Source organism: Giraffa tippelskirchi, chromosome 6 (genome assembly GCF_054371585.1).
Source record: "Giraffa tippelskirchi isolate mGirTip1 chromosome 6, T2T-mGirTip1v1.2.pri, whole genome shotgun sequence".
NCBI classification, from domain to species: domain Eukaryota; kingdom Metazoa; phylum Chordata; class Mammalia; order Artiodactyla; family Giraffidae; genus Giraffa; species Giraffa tippelskirchi.
The window spans coordinates 24417501-24433805 of NC_137280.1; the positions used below are offsets into that span (position 1 = coordinate 24417501).

At 37.9% G+C, this 16305-nt stretch overlaps 1 protein-coding gene across 1 annotated transcript in view; it reads left to right on the plus strand.

The window, feature by feature from the left end:
* TRHR (thyrotropin releasing hormone receptor) overlaps positions 1–16305 on the plus strand; it is a 553356-nt gene that overhangs the window by 464593 nt on the left and 72458 nt on the right. Inside the window, exons 6-7 of the mRNA XM_081503056.1 lie at positions 2813–2927; positions 14261–14512. The gene's annotated coding sequence lies outside the window, so the exon portion shown is untranslated. The remainder of the gene's footprint in view (positions 1–2812; positions 2928–14260; positions 14513–16305) is intronic.

Genomic DNA, 16305 nt, shown 5'->3' on the forward strand with positions numbered 1-16305 from the left:
ATGATAAATTTGCAAATTGTTTACATGGCTACCAAAATCTATGATCCTGGATATAATCCTGCAACAACCGATCTGTTTACCCATGGTCTTTATAATCGATGACAATAACTTGTAAGTCAGTACTATATTTTAGATTTTAATTCTAAAACTATTAATAAGGCACATAACATAAGCCATGCACTAGGTACAGAAGTGAACAAAATAGGCACAAATCTTGAGCTCCACAATCAGCTTTCTGACAACCCACTAAAATTCAGCAGAATACTAGTCCACTATGGATTTTACTTGATAATAATATTAATAGTAAAGTTAATTACATTTGAACAACACAATAAAATAGTACTGTATCATGGCCCAAAATATAAAATAAATATCCATAGTCTATATTGATTTAAATAAATGGTTGAATAAATAAATAAATGGGAGCAAGTAGACAAATCTCCCATGAAGAAGAATTCCAAATAAATTGTCAGTACTCTACCCTCAAGGACATGGAACATAATACGCAATTACTTAAGTATCGGCTGCTCATAGTGACTTCCTTCCAAAGAACACAGTATGAAAAGAGTAACTTTATGGTGGCAAAACCTGACAAACACTACATCAGCCAGGTGACAGAGGCTAACGCCAACAGGGATGAGTTGTGTTGATAGTATGTACCTTTGATCTGATGTGATGAAGATGGTACTTTACCTCTTCAGTTCAGTTCAGTTCAGTCTCTCAGTCGTGTCCGACTCTTTGCGACCCCATGAATCATGGCACACCATGCCTCTCTGTCCATCACCAACTCCTGGAGTTTACCCAAACTCATGTCCATTGAGTCGGTGATGCCATCCAGCCATCTCATCCTCTGTCATCCCCTTGTCCTCCTGCTCCCAATCGTTCCCAGCATCAGGGTCTTTTCCAATGAGTCAACTCTTCACATGAGGTGGCCAAAGTATTGGAGTTTCAGCTTCAACATCAGTCCTTCCAATGAACACTCAGAACTGATCTCCTTTAGGATGGACTGGTTGGATCTCCTTGCAGTCCAAGGGACTCTCCAGAGTCTTCTCCAACACCACAGTTCAAAAGCATCAATTCTTCTGCGCTCGGCTTTCTTCACAGTTCAACTCTCACATCCATACATGACCACTGGAAAAACCATAGCCTTGACTAGATGGACCTTTATTGGCAAAGTAATGTCTCTGCTTTTTAATATGCTGTCTAGGTTGGTCATAACCTTCCTTCCAAGGAGTAAGCATCTTTTAATTTTGTGGCTGCAATCACCATCAGCAGTGATTTTGGAGCCCGAAAAAATACAGTCTGCCACTGTTTCCACTGTTTCTCCATCTATTTTCCATGAAGTGATGGGACCAGATGCCACGATCTTAGTTTTCTGAATGTTGAGCTTTAAGCCAACTTTTTCACTCTCCTCTTTCAAGAACTTTCATCAAGAGGCTCTTTAGTTCTTCGCTTTCTGCCATAAGGGTGGTGTCATCTGCATATCTGAGGTTACTGATATTTCTCCTGGCAATCTTGATTCCAGCTTGTGCTTCTTCCAGCCCAGCGTTTCTCATGATGTACTCTGCATATAAGTTAAATAAGCAGGGTGACAATATACAGCCTTGACGTACTCCTTTTACTGACATTGACTAGAAATGAAATAAATGAATAAATGAGATAAACTATTTCATTATTTTAATCAAGTCAATATACTTTCTGAGTAACAATTTCTTCATTTGTAAAATGGGGGTAATATCACTTAGTTAGAGGTATTTGAAGTGCTAACTAAATGTATGGGTGTGACTTACCAAGTATAAAACCTGATACAAAGTAGGGGTTCAATAAGCCTTTACTACTGGAAACTTGCTAGGGAAAAAGAAATATGATATTGGGTGATGGAGAGCCGGAAAACAAGAGGAATAGGATAAAGATGAGAAAGTCTATATGATAGGATTATCCAGAAGAAATGCTCATCAGACATGTAGAACACAAAGACGTCTTCCCTCCCCTTGCTCCCAACCTGAGACCTACTCTGTCACAAAAAAAATGGGCTAACAGGATCTTTTGAACTGGCACAGGTCTCTTGGTAGGTGTTGGGATTCTCCAAACACTTGAGGCCCTGAAGATAATCCAAAGTGCTGGAATGTATTTCTGTTAAAATAAGAGCGAGTAATTTCTTATTCATGCCTGGACATCTCAGTAAATTGCATGATCCAATGTGCTAATCTAGAGGATGAGCCTTTTGAATAATAGCTCTTGTTCTCATGGCAGTTCAATACAACTATATCCAAAAGTTGCATCAGAAGGTTGTATAAATGCTTCTATTAAGTTAAATGTAATTAAATCTTGGACTTTTACATTATAAATGATGTCTCTTGATGTTCCTTTAAACTAAATGTACAAAGAGACGAAAGTCACATGTCCCTGGTCTTGTGGTGAAGGCCCTCTCAACATTGTCTCTGCGGCTTCCGGCCCCTCCTCCTGTTATCCTCACTATGGGGGAGAGGGTCAGCAGTGGGAGACAACTCAGAGGGCTCCCCTCTCCTTGCAGAGGGTGGGAAAGAGGCCTCTTCCTTTTCCAAAGGCCTCTTCCTTGCCTCCAATTCCCTGATCACTAACATTTTTCCCTTTAACACATTCTTCTGGCCTTTAGCATCTGCTGCATAATGTTTAGACTCTAAAATGTTACGACCCATTTTTCTGTTTGAAAGTTACTGCATTTAGGTTAAATGTCGAATTTATTTTCTGTATCCAAGTGCTAGAGCTCTAGGTCATGAACATTTTCAAAATAAGTCATCTCAAAAATAAACATTCATAATTTCCATTATAGGTAATTATCTCTGTGGCTCAGGGCTGCCAAGCTGAGCCCCAGCTCAACCTCCAGAACTGTTTTGAAGGCCTGATACATACAGTGGCATTACTGGTGCTAATCCCAGCCATATGAGGTCAGTGTTGCAATTTTCCTTGTCAGTAGCTTCATTGGCAGGACAAAGTATACAAGGTTTGCCAAAGCTAGCATATAGGTAGCTGGGCCTCCAAACAGATGTGTTCCCATTTCCTGTTATTCTCCCTTTGTCTTTCACTGGCACTTTCTGTTGTGTATCAGGCCAAATTGTGACTCTTACTTGGATGTGCTCAAAACCCATTGTACTCCTTGGCCGTATGTAGCTGAACTTGAGAGTTATATCTGACCCATCATTTGAAGTCTTTGGAAACATTTCACATTCCTTATCCTGTGGCTGAATTATCATTTTAATCCCTTCTGATCAGGGAAGCTAAGAGTTGGGGGGAAAAGGTTAATGGAAATGAACATTGCCTGACATTTGCCTCTCCTGAAGTACCTTAATTTTTGCAAAGTCCTAGATTCCTGATATCTAACATTTTAGTCCATGCACTAGCTAAATGGCTGCATCAAAATTACCTGATTTGTTACTTACAACACCGATTTCCTGACCCCGAAGCAAACCTATAGAATCAGACTTTCCAGTGGTAGGACCCTGGAATCTGTACATTTTTTTAATCTTTAGGTTACCAACCAGGTTTAGGATTCACAGAGGTTCTCTTTGACCCAAAACATTTCTAAGATGTCTAAACATGGCTTAGGTTACCACTGATCTGGATCTTTCCCAGGGCTAAGTTTTGATCTGTATCAGGGTTATAACACCACAGTAGGTCTTTAAATCTTCCCAGTTTGTCCCAGGACTAGTGTCAACTCCTGGAGGAGGCAAAGGCCTAAATGGGAAATCACTGAGCACCTGTTACCTGCTAGGTTCTATTCATGGATTTTCCATTTACAACATGGGAAAATATCATTTGTGATTTACAATCCTCTTACACTTTCTAAAAAGATATGCCCTGGTGACTGGTGGGTCCCTTGTATACAGAAAAAAAAAAAAAAAATAATGCCTGGGGGCAGATGTTTGAAAGGAATAGAAGAAAGTTAAATTGAACTGCATGAGAAGGAATGAGAGAGAGTGAGATGGGAACATTAGATCCAGGAAGAGGGAGACTATAGCCTGGCAAGTCAGGCCCTGGAGAATAATGGGAGAAAAAGATCTGAGGCTCAGAACTGGTCTATGTATAATTAGAATACAGAATAGAATTAGAATAAGTTTCTCTAACCTGAAGACCTCAAAATATAGTGGCCTAAATCAGATGGTTTATTTTGCTAACATTTAATAGTTAAAATACGAATAAAATTGAGCCCTGGGAAAGATTCAGATCAGTGGTAACCTAAGCCATGTTTAGACATCTTAGGAATGTTTTAGGTCAAAGAGAACCTCTGTGAATCCTAAACCTGGTTGATGACCTAAAGGTTAAAAAAATGTTGGGTTGTCAGTATTCTTTAGGTCACAGGAAATAGAAAAGAGTCCAAGACAAGAAGATTTATTGAGAAGATGACCCAGCAGTTGTACAAATCATTATTGTTCATACCACACAAGCCTGACTTGGTTACTTAGTCACTACAGGATGCAAGGGAGGCCAAAATTATGCAATCCCTCTCCAGACAGCTATGTTCTCAGCTAAAAGTTGGAGGCTTCTGTTGCTAAAAGAAGAAGGGATGAATGGGTATAATGTGACAATTAGCAGTCTCTTAATCCACTGAGCAAAAGATAACTAGTAACTGTAAGTTTTAGAGTAACGTGCTGTCTCCTGTATCACATGAATGTCCACCTCAACTTTAGCCCCAAATCTTTAGTAAAATACACACTGTCCCCTGACATTTCGAAGTGGTTTCCTTCTAGTGAACATAAAGAGTGAAGTTTTGCTTCAAAGTTGGCACAGTGCTGAAAACAAAACTCCACCCAGGGAGAGAGACAAATGAGTTGACGTGTATCATCTTGACTTGTCCACACAACAGCCCCATCAAGGAGCAATCACCACCTTTTTATTAGAAGATAAAATGGAGACTCAAAATGTTTAAAAAAACAAAACAAAGCAAAAACCCACCTGGGAAGTGGCAAAGTCAGGGTTCCAGCAGCTGAATACCTGATTCCAAAGACCCGCAGGACAGCACTGTGTTCATTCTCTTTGCTCTAGGCTCCCCCTCCTCCTAAGGAGAGGGTTATTTCACTCGGCTCCTTTGTATGTCTAATCTCCCTTTTCATTTTCCACGTGACCAAACCTCCCTCAAAGCAAACCCAAAGCCTCCTTGCGTGCATGTGTGCTCAGTCGCTTCAGTCGTGTCCAACTCTTTGTGACTCTGTGGACTGACTGTGGCCCGCCAGTCTCCTCTGTCCATGGAACTCTCCAGGCAAGAACACTGGAATGAGTTGCCATGCCCTCCTCTAGGGGATTTTCCAAACCCAGCGATCGAACCCACATCTCCTCCATCTCCTGCATCGCAGGTGAATTCTTTACCCACTGATTCTCCTGGGAAGCGCCCCCCACCTCCTGAAGGAAATGTTTTTAGATAGGAGAAAGACCTATTCCTCACTTTGGAAATTCAACCTTTTGAAAGATTTTCCCCACTAAAGATTTGACAATTAACCTTTAAAAATATTTTAACAAAGTCATAAGGAAAATTGGCTGAAATTTTGCCCATATCTGTTCAGGGACATTCAAATGTGACAAATAATGACACAGCTGGGTGTTAAATTTGCCTCCATAGATAATTAAGAAACACACATACTGTGTCATGGAGGTAAGAGAAATCTAAGGTCTCCATGACTATAGTGTTTCCATTAGCTAAAGAGCTACTTTTAAAATAATGACCATGCTTCCCAGTATGACTAATTTTGTCTCTAAGGTGACATTCTACCCAAAAGGGCACAATATTTCTCTCGACAAATCCATGATTCTCCTGCCCATTAAAAACAAGCTGTTCCATAAAAAAGCCTGACCCCTCTTTCCAGTGATACAAGAATCTGCTGCATACCACTTCCTCTAGTGAATGGAGAAATGTGGATGAATGATCAAAAGCTGGACACTAACAGGCATGGACCAAGGGTGTGCAAGGATTTAGAATTATATTCAGTGCCCTAATTCTCAGCACAGAACTCAAAAAAAAAGAAAAGAGAAACCTACTCTAACAATGCCTTGCTAAAAGCAGGAAACAATCTCACCAGGGTCAGGAATTAAGGTCACAGGAGAACTTATGAGTTACTCTGACAGCAAACTTCTCTTTCAGCTCTATTTGCGAGTGTTTATGTTTCCCATAAGAGAGATGATTTCTTTAGTGATGTCTGCATCAGCCTCACCCTATGTGATGTCTCTGAACTCTAATGTCTCAAAAAGTTCCCTGAAAAAAACTATTTCTGTGGTTAAAATTGGGAATGTTGCATATTCCATCACACAGATTGAGATACACAAGATATTAAGGCCCTAAAAAAAAAAATCCCTTAAATTTTTGTTTAATGTAGTGTTTCCAAAACTTTTTTGACCACTGAAGTCTTAAAAAAATACTATTAATATCCTACCCCTCACTCCCAAACCTGCCATATGATTTTCATTTAGTAATCAAGGGATATTTTTTAAACCATAAGTCCAATTATGTCTCATACACACACTCAAACATCTCCAATGACTTCACATCAACTCACCATGGAAATCAGAGTCCTGACTGAGGTGCCCAGGGTCCTATACAATCTGGTCTCTCACCTCTATCAACATCTGCCTAACATGCACTTCCCCGGGCCACACTAAAAACCTTGTTCTCTCTAGACTATGTCAAGCACTCTTTTGCCTTAGGACCCATTGCATTGCTATTATTCTGCTTGCAGTATTCTTCCCCAGATATTTCTATGCCTTTCACACTTACTCTATTCTGATTGCCACTCAGATATCACTTTCTCAGAAAATTCTTACCTTTCTATATAAAATATCATATTTAAAACAATAAGTTTCTTCTCTGTCCTTTAGCCTCTTATTTACCTCATCTTATTTTTCTTCATAGTATACTATTCACCACATGAAAATGTGGAATTATTTGTTTATATGTTTAATTCACATCTGCCCTACTAGATGTGATCATAGGTCTTTTCTTTTTCGTTTGCTTCTTTATCCACAACATATATCCCCAGAACATAGCAGGTGCTCAATAAATAAATATTGACTGAATGAATGGACATCCCATTGGATCAGCATCTAATGGAATACATTCAGGAGTTGTTGGTTCTCATAATGCAAAACACCTGATAGATTTGAATAATTTAAACAACCAACTAAATTCAAACAAACAAAGCAAGAAAAGAAGAATTCATAAAACCAGTTGTTTGGTGAATAAAACAACTGATAGATTTGAATAATTCAAACAACCAACTAAATTCAAACAAACAAAGCAAGAAAAGAAGAATTCATAAAACCAGTTGTTTGGTTAATAAAAACTAATCAAGAAAAAATATTTTGGCTAATCATTTTTACTATATGAAGAACTGTTTCCCAAAAAGAGCTTTAATCTTTTTCTGCTGAGATAGATGAGGTTTTAATTCCATAGAGGAGTTGTTTTTCTACTTTTTTTATAGCTGGGAATTTTTCTGCTCTCAAAACCTTCCTAAAGTTCTGTGAATTACAATCTGGCTTGATCTCCACTGGAGAATATTCAAAGCTTCTATGACCTTCAGTAAGGAAAGATGCAAAGCACTCTTCTGGCAACCGAAATCTGAAGTAGGTAAAATCTTGAATTTTGTTACATTGTTATTTAAGAGGGCTTGCATCAAGAAATCAGTGGTGCAATTTCACATTATTTGAATTATGATTCCAGTGATCTTATTGTGAACTCAGAGTTCAACTATTATAACTCTTGAAAGATCAGAGAAAAGCAATTAAATAAAGATGTGTTTCCTTGAATATACCACAAATTGAGAATGGAGTCTTATTCACAGCCATCATCAACATCAAAAGAAATAATTACCCTAACTTCAAAAACTGTCACTCACTATCAGTGAAAAATTACCTGCTTGAAAGACAAAATAAACCAGCATTGACAGTTGCTACTAAATTCCTCCCCCAGAAAGACCTAATATCCAGCTGCCACTGAAAAAGAAAAATGATTACCATACTATCTTGCTTGCTTGGTAATAGTTTAGAAGTTGATTTTTCAGACAGCTTAGGAAAAATTTGATGAAAAGCCTCATTTTTCATAATTATAGGAATAGTACATAGTGAGCAGGAAAGAGGGAGAATTGTTTATGTGTGTGAATGTCATCATCACTAGAAGCCTAGGTATGGATGAATGACTTGGATGGACTTGAATCCCAGTCGGTCTAAGGATAGGAGACTAAAAAGGTTAAGGGGAAATAGAATAAAGCAACAAGATACCAATTTGAAAGTTTCAAATGAGACATAGGAAAAGGTTATAGATATAACAAAGGCTTACAGTGGGCCAGGCTCTGTTCTTTTTTTTTTATTTCCGAGAAGTAGGCTGCTATTTATTTATTTTTTTTAACTTTACAATATTGTATTGGCTTTGCCATACCCCAATGTTCATCGCAGCACTGTTTGTAATAGTCTGTTCTATTCTAAAACTCAAAGACATGAGGCAGGAACTTCTATATACCCCATTCTTTAGATGAAGAAACTGAGGTACAAAAAGGCCACGTAGCTTGGTCAGTATCTCATTGCCACGGGTCTCAGATTCCAGTTTAAACCCAGGCATTCTGGTTTAGCATGCAGGCCAGAAACACTGCATAAAACACTGGGGTAGTTCAAGAGACTGATTGTATGCAGAAATTTGTAGGAAACATCCAGATAAAAGCTGGTTTTCCAACACTAAAAAACAAACTCTTATTTACAAAAAGACAATGAAAGAGAGTGCAAGAGCACGTAGGTGAGAAAGAAGATTTTGTGAGGAGGTTTCTTTAGCAAAATGCACCTTTTGAGCCCCACCCCCTCTTCCTTTAAGTAAGAGTGATGGGTGGCTCCAGGCCCCTCAAAACAAGTCCAGGGATCAAGAGATGGTTAGGAAGACGGGTTCAACAAGACTACTCAGAGAGCCTTTCCTATTAGGGACAGAGTAGACTGATATCTGACCATTGTCTCTGGAAATCTGGAAGGCAGGAGAAATAGGCTCAGGAGCAGCTTTGATGGTGGGGCTAAGGCAAGTTTCTGCAGCTTATTGAAAGTCACTATACTCCTCTCTTAAGGTGGGTCAAAGAATGTGTGATTTTCTTTTCCCGAAACCGAATGGAGAGAGAATTGAGCTGGAAAATCTGTGTTTGTTTTGTTCATGTTATTTTCCTGGTACCTAGAGTACTGCTTGTCCTAGTGTCCTAGTGGCTTGAACAGAATGTTCAGTGAATATTTACTAATTTTATAAATTACTATTAATTTATTATAAAATATTATTTTATAAATGTCATGCATATTTATTAATTTATGAAAATTAATATAAAATATTAATAGTACAAAATTAATAAACAGAAACCTCAATTAAGTAGTATTGGGAGACCAGAAGAGGGAGCTCTCACACCGTATGATAATAGCAGAAACAGGGCTTCCCTGATTGCTCAGTTGGTAAAGAATCCACCTGCAATGCAGGAAATGCTGGTTCGATTCCTGGGTCGGGAAGATACTCTGGAGAAGGAATAGGCTGTCCACTCCAGTATTCTTGGGCTTCACTTGTGGCTCAGCTGGTAAAGAATCCGCCTGCAATGCAGGAGACCTGGGTTGGGAAGATCCCCTGGAGAAGGGAAAGGCTACCCACTCCAGTATTCTGGCCTGGAGAATTCCATGGACTGTATAGTCTATGGGGTCGCAAAGAGTCTGACATGACTGAGCGACTTTCATTCATCCGAAGAAGGGCTTCCCTTGTGGCTCAGACTGTAAAGAATCTTCCTGGAATGCAAGCAACCCTGGTTCAATCCCTGGATCAGTAAGCTCCCCTGGAGAAGGGAATGGCTACCCACTCCAGTATTCTTGCCTAGAGAATCCCACCGACAGAGGAGCCTTGCAGACTACAGTCCATGAGGTCACAAAGATTCAGACATGACTGAGCAACTAACACTTTCCTCGGAAGTAAAAGGGGCTTGCTTGGTGGCTGAATAGGAAGAATGATGGGAGAATTTACACCGTGGAAATTGTCAGACACCACAGAGCAGCCACCTGAACTCTTACCCAACCAAAAGCTCTATGTTAAACATTTAGCAGAATCCCCCCTTGCACCACTAGGTTCACCAAGTTTCACAGGCAAGTGCAATAAAATTTCTAAGGTTCCAATCAATGCAATCTCCCTGAAACTCTCTTAGAGAATAGAAAGATGAAATACTCCTAAATTCATTCTGTGAATACAGTGAGTGGGAACCAAACAAAAAGGGGAAAGCAAGCTCATTTTTCTCATGATCATAAAAGCAAAGCATCCTAAGCAAAATGTTAATAACTGTAATGATACAGTACATAAAAGTCAATGGATAACTTGGATACATTCCAGGAATGCAAAGATGATTAGTAATTTGCCAAATTAACAGATTAAAGGAGAAAAAGCCATAGGACCTTTTTTAAAGACCCAATAATAACATGATAAAATTGAACATAAATTCAGGATAAACCCTCAATATAATATGATAATAATGGGTATCTAAACAGAAACAACATACTCCACAGTAAACATCACCTAAATTGAGAAAAATAGATGAATACGCCCATTGTTATAACTTCTACTGGCACTTTACTGGAGGACTTAGAGCGAGAAAAATAGAAACCAAGATGATAAGAATTGAAAATAAAAAATAGATATTATTGAAGGCATTATCATTTACATAGGAAACCCAAAAGAGTCCACAGATAATTTACTAGAAATAGTGAAAGAAGTTACAAAGTTAGATATTCATTTCTCTATGCCAGGAAAAATTTAGACAATTTAATTTAAAAACTTCTCTTTAAAATAGCCATCAAAACATCAAAGATATAGAGTTAAACCTAACAAAAGATGTAAAAACATCTTAGGAAATTTATAGACATCATTGAAAGACATTGAAAAAGAATGAAATAGATAAAGAGATACACATTCATGAGAGGAAGGGAAGAATAAAGGGTCCAAAATATACAGCTTCATTTTGAAGCTGCATTAACTATGTCTTGGTCTCTACTCTGTTTCTCTAAATAGAAAAGCTGATCAATATATAGATTGAGACACACCCACGATATGTGGAACTTGGATACATATGTGAAAAAAGTAGCATGCCAGATCATTTGGAAAGAAGGGCTTTTCAACAAATGGAGCTATCCATTAAGGGGACAGATGAAATTGAATTCCTCCTTACACTATACCCAGTATCAGCAGCAAATGCTTCAGTACTTTGGGAAATCAGTGCAGCCATATCTTGTAAAGCTGAACATAGTCCTTGACACAGCAATTCTCCTCCTAGGTATGAGCCTGAAAGAAACTTCTGCACATGTGCACCAAGAAACCTATACAGATATGTTCATAGCAACCCTGTCGTATAGGAGCAAAAATCTAGAAACAATAAAATTGAAAGAGGAGTGGATAAATTGTGTTCTTGTGGTATGCTTATATAATAAAATTAAAAGATCCAAACGAATGAGCTCCACCTGGACACAAGTTTACTAATAAATATTGGCAATAAAATTTTAAGTGAAAAAATAAATCACAGAAGATTATGTACATCTTCATATTTTCTTTTTATAAATCTTAAAATGGTTAAAAAATTTTGGTGAATAGATATGATAGAAATATACCACAAGAGGGAAGGAGGTTCAAGAGACAAGGATATATGTATACTTGTGGTTGAGTCACATTGTTGTACTACAGAAACAAACACAACATGTAAAGCAGTTATCCTCTGATTAAAAATAAATTTTAAAAAATATACTATAAGTAAAGGAGAATGATAAATACATTTGGGATAGTAATTGTCCTAGATAAGAAAGAAGAAGAGGTATGAGACACATATTAGCTATTTTCAGTGCTCTAATCTTATATTTCTTGTCATGACTTCTTGAGTGTTCCTCCTAGGGAAATGGTTCAAAACGACCTTGAAAAAATGACCTTGAGTGGAGTAGTAATGAGAGTGGATCATAAATCAATGATCAAAATTAATCAAAATCTATGATTCTAAAACCAAATTACAATAAGAATCTTTTAAAATGAGAATCCCATTAAATGTGTTATAGAAGGGAGGCGCCAAGGCACAGAGAAGTCTAGTAACTTAGTATAAGTAGTGGAGCCCAGATTTTTAATCCAGATTATCTGACCCAAAAGCCCATGACCTTAGTCATTTGCCCCTAAAAGGGCAGAGTTACATCCTGTTCACATCAGTATTAGCACCATGTGGAATGTACAGATACGAAAGAGAAAATTAAAGTAAAAAGAATATGAATAGTAGCAGCAATAGATGAATCAGACAATATCTTTCAATGAACTTAGAAAGCCCATATACCATAACTACTAGACTGCAGGTAAACTCAAATGGCAACAAAGAACCTATATAATCTACAAGAACCAGGGAGCCTGAAGATATGAGGAGCACAGAATTTGGAATGAGCAGAGTCATACAGGAGAAGATATTGGGAAGCAAGACTGAGACAGATTCAACCATGTCTGACAAGAGAGTTGTTAGCAATCCTTAGAAACAATTGGTGGTTAAAATAGAAGCTACCACTGCATAATGTAAATCATCCATTCTGGGTACATGTGATCCAAATGTCAGCTGGAACTATGCTGTTTCCTAGTATTTAATTAAATATTTATAAAATGTTGCATGCCCTTTTCCCCATACATACCAAATTCAAAGGGATCCTTGAGAGCTCACATTTCCTCTGGTGCTTCCATTTGAATTTTTGCAGCTATGAGTTCTCAAACTCACTCACATCTTGCTTCCAATGACTGTTCTCTTCTTTCTTCTCTGTAAAATCCCAGACACAGAACGTACCTCCTTTTATGCTATTTCTCCCAAAACTATTCTCAGAAGGCATTTTGTACACGACTTTAGTACAACAACCAATTTAAACTTTAATATTACACATCCCCATTCAGATGTCCTTTTCTTGCCATGCCACTAGGCATTCTTCAATGACCACTCTTGCCCACAGGTTTCAGACAATGACTCTGTATTTTTCTTCACCTGCCCTCTAATTTCTTCCTTGGCTCAAATTCAGTTTCATGCTGATTTCTCACACAGAATAGTTTAGCTATCTCTTCCTCCATTACTTAACAAGAGCACCCAAACTCTGTAAAAACATTCCACCAAGGTATTTTTTGAAACAAAGATAACCCCTTTCTTAAGTTCTATTCTTGTACCATTTAATATTTCTACATTGAGCAATAAACAGCTGCTACTAAAATCTCCTGATGCCTCCCTACCACTTCCTTGGATCCTTTGCTGAGACCTCAGACCTCCTTCCAACAATCCAGCAATTGATAAGATAGTGATCTTAGAGGCATTGCCCGCTAAGTTGCTTCAGGCGTGTCTCTTTGTGACCCTATGGGCGGTAGCCCGCCACGCTCCTCTGTCCATGGAATTCTCCAGGCAAGAATACTGGAGTGGGTTGCTATTCCCTTCTCCAGGGAATCTTCCTGACCCAGGGATCAAACCCAAATCTCTTACATCTGCATTGGCAGGCAGGATTTTTACCCTTTAAACTGAATTTATTGCCCCTAGGATCTAAGATAGGAATGTTTATATTAAAAAATGGAGACTTCTTTCTGGTTTCTCTAAAACCTCCAATCTTGCAATAATGGCTGTACTCCTACATGGAAACAACTGTCTGGATTGGAATAGTCATTCCCCTTAGACAGAACCTGTGCTTGTTTATTTATATTATCTGTCAGGCCCGAGGCTATTTGAGTATGTGACCCATGGTATATATAGTGCCTTTGTGTTCCCTAAATTTTTTATTGCTTGCCTGATTCAATTCAGTTTAACTCAGTAAATCTTTTGACACCTAAAGTAGTTGGCACTAAAAAGAATGAAATAAGTTATAGTTCACACTATCAAAGAATCTCTTAGTCTAGTAAGGGCTACAGACACTTCAGAGGAGAATTTCATACGTAATATGGTGAAACAAACAGTAGAAGTAGGTACAGGATAGTATGAGAACTGATAAAGAGCATTTCATTCAACCCAGGTTACCAGGGAAGTTTCTGATATGAGATGAGTTTACAAGATGATGAGTTTAGAAGGATAGGGGAGAAGAATTCCAGACAGAAGAGCAGGTTTAAAAAAGAGAAGAAGACAGCAGATGGAGTGGAAATAAATGCAAGGGTTTGGTTTTGTTTTTTAACAGTCAGCAATTTCTGACGCCACAGCCCTATTCTAACCTCTGGCAAATTCTTGTTGACTAGAGTTTAACCCCAAGTTTTATCTTTATTCCTTGCTTATAGGTGTTTCCTCAACCTTGACCCACTCCAGGATGTCCTGGTTTCTACCAGTGTTAATTTTCCATTCTGCCTGCACAGTCACCCTCCAGAGAAGTGTGAACCCCCACCACACACACACTTCAAGAAAAACGTCATGACATCACTTCCAGGCCTATGACTTTTCAAAAGGAATTCAAGCCAATATGAGTCAACTTCATCTTGACCTACCAGACTCTATCTTCAAAACTAGATGAGTGTTCTATGATTTCTCTCCTGGTAGGTAACAGATCTCTTTTAAAATACTATACATGTTTAGTATTAAAGCTCACAGAGCAAACTCAATAAGATAGTGTTACTATAAATTTGTTCCATTTGTTGCTTAGCTCATAGAGCCCCTACTATGATACAGCTGTTCTTAAAAGCATCACAGGGGAAGAGTTTTGTCTTGTTCACTGTTGCATCCACAGTTCTGCAAACAGTATTTGACATGTAGTGCTCAACACATTACCTATTTAATTAATGAATAAGATTTGTCATGGATTTTAAAAATATTTTTTTGTAGTTTCACTTGTATAACTTTTTAAAATGCAACCAAGTCTCACCATCTTTATCAAGCAAATAAAATTAGTGTGAATGAATGGTTAAAGTATAGACCATAAATGTTCCTTTTTGTTGATATTTAGAAGAAAATTTGGTATTTAAATCACAGGCTTACTTTAGAAAAGACAGAGGATCAGTTGCAGAATTATTTCAATCTCTTTGTATGGTGTAGGGATCCAAGCAGCTAAGATAACTGAATCTTTCTCTTCAAATTATAAGATGTATCAACTGGTAAGCTGGGAGTTATTTTGTTGTGTTATTTATGAGGTATTTCAAGGAGAGAACCAAATGGACATATTAGCACTTTAGGGAAATAACCTACCCACTTACTTCCTGATTACCTATCTATTTATACCCAATCTTGTTCCAGAAAAGATTGACTGTGGCTTGCAAAGTTACATAAAATACTTAGCATAGATTAGAGCAGAGCAAAAGGAAGAAACAAAGGACATAAAATGCTACTAGAAAGAGTGCTAAAATGCAAAATGTACGTCAGAAAAGCTCATACAATTGCCTAGCTGAGTCACAAACTTGGCCCTGAGCAGTCTGTCAAGTCCGTGGGAAAATGGAAACCTGATAGTCCCTCAGTGCACAGGGTTCATAACTTAGAAATAGTAATTTATCAGGATGAGCACAATGATTATTGTTGTAAGATCAGACAGGATGTGTTCATCCTGTGGAAAAACATGCAAGAAAATAAATTGTCATGGTCAACATTTATTCATTTTAATCTATGAGAACATATTTGAACTATAATTTTTTTTAAATTTCTCAGCCTTAATTCCTACTAGCCAGGATCTTAACTCTGCCAGGTCTGGGCTTGTATAAGAATATTTCCTGGTTAACTCTTAAGAAGCAATTAAAAATCAGAGGTTCTGGCTAGTCTGGTAGTCATGCAAGTAGCGCTAGAATCAAAGTCTATGTGAATGAAACCTATAGTGGAAAACATTTTCTTTTAGCAAATTAGAATCTGTCCAAGGATGGAACAGCACATTCTACTTGATGGTCTGTGTAGCAGACAGATTTAAGTTCAGAGGCACAGGAAACTTTGACAGACTTCTCCCTACTAATAATACTAATCAGTTTTGCTCTATCTTGAGGCCATAAAAAAGTCTAAGACTTTTAGGAAACTTCACGAGAGGCCTATAGAATGAATATATGCCTACTATCTATGAGATTTTTGTAGTTTCATGATTTTAGTTTAACTCTCAAACTTCTTTGAGTTAGATAGGTTGGTTTCATCACCTTCATTTTGCTGATAAAGAAAATGAAGGCAAAAACTTAACCAATGACATAACCAGGAGCAACCAGAATTTGAATCCAAGTCTGTCCAACTCAAAAACTTCTGTTTTGTCTTACAAACTCACAGAGTTCAAGTCCTATGTAAGCATTAAAACATGAAGTTAGTGGCTTGAAATATGTAGCAACTTTAATCCTAGTTGGGTCTGCCCTGGTGGTTCAGATGATAA